Raw genomic sequence first — 4,446 nt, forward strand, 5'->3', positions numbered from 1 at the left:
ATCTATGATTCACCACAACTTGGGCAACTTGGGAGAATCAAAAAAGATAGGTAAAGAACAACAACAACAAAATGTGGTTTCAGCTGACTTGTTTTATCTCAACGCGACGGCTTCACCTACAGTGATAAGACAGACTTACAGTAATGCAGTTTCATTTTGCCAAAATGAAAACTTTACATTATAATTAAATAGAGGAAATAACCAGAATAAGGATCTGATACCATATACCGAGAAGCTATCAATTGCTGTTGTTGACATTGACATTGTTGTTGACATCCTTAGGATCGCCAGGAACCACTGGTCTATCCACGCACTCAGTGCAAGGTTCGCGACTGGACCCTGGAGGCAGTTAAAACAAATCTTATTCATAGGTAATTCCAATGTTGCCCGGTATTCCATCTTTTAGAAGCTCTCGATACAGGTAGATAGTTACCCGGGTGCTTCCTTTCACCATTTTAATGAGGTCCTTAAAAAACGATTTCGTCAATCGGTAACTCGAAAAGTGATTCTGGCGGTAGGTTTGAATAATTGCCTGCAAGAACAAACACAAACACAGACGCATAAACAACTACAACAATTGATGAAAACTTGTCAATTTACTTTTCCTAATGAAACGGTCTTTGTACCAATGATTAACTTTTCGTGTAAATTGAATGATAAAAAACAGGCTTTATTGAATGAAACTGAACCAGCTTATCAACGAGAAATACACTTTTCTGACAGAAATTAATTATTTTTTATTCCAAGTGTGTAATGATGATCCAATTCATTGGACAACGCAGATGGCTGATAAGATTTTTAGATATTGAAAGGAGCAATTCAACTTTTGAATGGGGAGAAAACTGTGATGAATTTGTGTGTACCATTTTTCACTTTTGAGTACACAATTAGAAATATAAGAGAGAGGTCTAATATTCATTCGAACAGCTAAATTATGAGCAGATTTGCATAATTTTCATAGACGATTAAAACTTTTGGATCATTTTGCTATGGCTAATCAAAATAAACCTATATTAAATGCGGGATCCTCAAACTGGGAACTGCTTATAGATAATGTCTCTGATGGTATAAAAAATCTAATTGAGAATAATTTACGAACATTAAAACAATGGAATCCATCATTGGAACCTACATAATCTGTCTCGTGAACAACAGCAGGATGTTAAAAATGTAAGTAATAATAAAAGCATTGTTCTAAAACCAGTGGTTAAAGGAGGACAAATTGTGATACAAGATAGAAATAATTAGATTTTGGAAGCTAATAGACAATTAAGTGACAAAATATATTGTAAACCGTTATCTGAGTCTATACAAAAAGAAACGCAAAAAAAAGGATTGGGACTATCACACAGACGCTTTTTAACAATAAATATATCACGTTTAACCCCTGGGCGTTATTTGTCCATTTTCTGGCTTTTTTCTGTTTTTCATCAAAGAAAAAACATTTGAAAAAAATACACTAGGGACCTGACATTTTACCAGGATTGTTTAAAAATGTAGAAGTTCAAATTGGCGCCATGCTGTAATTTATAATTATTACCAAACAGGAGGGAGAGATTAACATGAAGTTGTTGTAATAATGCCTGATTTTGGCTCATTGACTCCCATTATAAATCATAGTTTTTGATATGCTGTAAACCTGCTGTGTTATAATGCAATTGCTTCTTTGACGAGTCATAAACATGAAAATAGAGGAATTTGTGTGTTTAGAGTGTTAACACAAAAATCCACTAGGTGGCGCCAAAGGCTAATAAATGAATACAAAATGCATGCATAAAAAAATTATATTGTTATGACTTATGGACTTGTTTGAGCCTCTAACTATGTCATATGAAATATTCAAATTATTATTTTATTTTATATATATATATACACAGCATAGTTAGTCTTGCTATTAGCATAATACTGCTATTGTTGTCCATAGGGGGCATTAAAAAAATTAATAAATGACTAAGTTATCTCACTTCAAAGGAAATGGAAAAGGATTTCGGCAAAATTACAAGAGTTTTGTGCTATTCGGAAAACTGCCATTGTGTGAAAACTGGGCATGCAGAAAAAATTCTATTGTTATGACTTATGGACTTATTCAAGCCTCTAAATATGTCATATGAAATATTCAAATTAGAACTTTATTTTACATATATATATATACAGCATAGTTAATTTTGCTGTTAGCATAATACTGCTATTATTGTCCATAGAGGGCATTAAAAAAAGCTTCTTCTTTTTTTTAAACTATATATGTATAGATAGGTCTGATGCCACTGAACATTTTGTGTGGTTGAAAGTGAAAAAAATATTCATAAATGACTAAGTTATCTCACTTCAAAGGAAATGCCTGATTTCGGCAAAATTACAAGAGTTTTGTGCTATTCGGAAAACTGCCATTGTGTGAAAACTGGGCATGCAGAAAAAATTCTATTGTTATGACTTATGGACTTATTCAAGCCTCTAAATATGTCATATGAAATATTCAAATTAGAACTTTATTTTACATATATATATACAGCATAGTTAATTTTGCTGTTAGCATAATACTGCTATTATTGTCCATAGAGGGCATTAAAAAAAGCTTCTTTTTTTTTTTTAAACTATATATGTATAGATAGGTCTGATGCCAGTGAACATTTTGAGCGGTTGAAAGTGAAAAAAATATTCATAAATGACTAAGTTATCACACTTCAAAGGAAATGCCAGATTTTGGCACAAATTACAAGAACTTAATCAAACTATAATAACGCCCTAAACAAAAAAGATATTTAGATGGCCCGGATCAATCAAACTATAATAACGCCCTAAACAAAAAAGATATTTAGATGGCCCGGATCAACCGAGGCCTCGTTTATTTTACCTTTTGCCCAAAATTCATAAAGCTCCTGACACATAGACCATACCCTTTAGAGTCCTTGTCGGACGTCCGACTGTGTGTGATTGTGGGTATGAATCATATGCAATTACTGAATTTAAAGATTATTTCATTAACCCTCTAGCTAAAACTCATAGGAGTTACATTCAAGATACATATAAATTTGTAAAGAAAGTGCAGCAGATGCAGGTTTCAGAAAATGCTATGCTATTCTCTATTGATATTGATTCACTTTACACAAATATAGAAACTTCTAGACTAGGGGGTTATTAGCTATAAGGAAAATATTTGATAAATACCCTGACCCCAAGCGGCCCGACAGTAAACTTCTACAATTACTTGAGATTACGCTCACCAGAAATGACTTCTTCTTTAACAGGAGATTCTATCTTCAACTCTGCGGCTGTGCGATGGGACGCAAATACTCCCCATCTTATGCGGACATCTATCTGGCCGATTGGGAGGAAACTGCCATTGAGAAGCTTTCTGTTTTTCCCGCTGTGTATTGGCGTTATCTGGATAACATTTTTGGCATGTGGGAGGGTACTGAGCAGGAATTCCTGGACTTCGTGGCGACTTTAAATTCACACCATCCTAAAATAAAATTGAAGCATAATTTGCAATTTTCTTGTTGAATTTTTGGACACATAAGTTTTCTTTATGAGACATGCTAATCAAATAAAAAAAAATAGCTACTAAGTTTGTTTGTTTTTAAAGATACTGATAGACATGCTTTATTGCATAAATCAAGCTATCATCCAAAGCATGCTTATAGAGGTCTGATTAAATCACAATTAACTCATTGAATGCCAGCCATTTAGAGCCCTGCCATCCCTCGGATTTTAATCCATTTTTGACAGCCTACAGAATATTGTGTTCTATGGGTATATATATACATGGGACTTATCGAAAGAAAATTATCGAAAGATCGAAAGATTAAACCCTCATCTTTCATCAAAAAAAAATAGTGTGTCTCTAGCAATTGTCATTCTTGAGTAAATAGCAGTAGAAGAGAGGTTAAACCGAAAATCCTATTTTGACAAAAAAAAAAAAAAAAAATCAAGGTAAAATCTCATACAAAACCTATCGGTAAAACAAGAATAAAAAAATTATGCAATGCATTTGGTCGCCTGTGCCCGTGCACTCGCAAGTGTTGTGTTCTAGACAACACTGCGCTTAATACAGAATCCAACCCTACCACATCGCAATTACAGTATTGTTTGAACACTTTATTGAACAACAAAAATTACAGACGAAAATGACCGAAAACCAAATACTAACCTCAACCGTCCAGGGACATGTACAGTAGTACTGCACTTTGGCCTCTTCCTCAAACCGTTTAGTTAGCTCCGCCCCGGCTGACTAAGGGTTGAGTGTGTGTAATTTTCGATGCTCCATAACAGGGGTGGCTAAGTTTGATCCTTGAGAGCCCCTATCCAGTCTGTTTCTTTCCACTAACACACCTGATTCATGATTAGGATCATTATCAGGCTTCTGCAAAGCTTGCTGATGAGCCGATCATTAGCTTCAGCTGCGCTCAAGGAAGGAGACATGGAAAACAGGCTGGATAGTGGCTCTCG

The 4,446-nt window shown here is 34.5% G+C and overlaps 1 long non-coding RNA gene across 1 annotated transcript; it reads right to left on the minus strand.

Annotated features, from left to right (window-relative positions):
- Window positions 1–275: 275 nt before the first annotated feature.
- On the minus strand, window positions 276–4,303 carry LOC144054909 (uncharacterized). Its single transcript, XR_013294733.1, has 4 exons — window positions 4,148–4,303; window positions 3,222–3,460; window positions 434–532; window positions 276–339 (listed from the first exon to the last, which is right to left on the minus strand). It is a non-coding gene; the product is annotated as an uncharacterized LOC144054909 (long non-coding RNA).
- Window positions 4,304–4,446: the final 143 nt, after the last annotated feature.

Source organism: Vanacampus margaritifer, chromosome 7 (assembly GCF_051991255.1).
Source record: "Vanacampus margaritifer isolate UIUO_Vmar chromosome 7, RoL_Vmar_1.0, whole genome shotgun sequence".
Taxonomy (NCBI): domain Eukaryota; kingdom Metazoa; phylum Chordata; class Actinopteri; order Syngnathiformes; family Syngnathidae; genus Vanacampus; species Vanacampus margaritifer.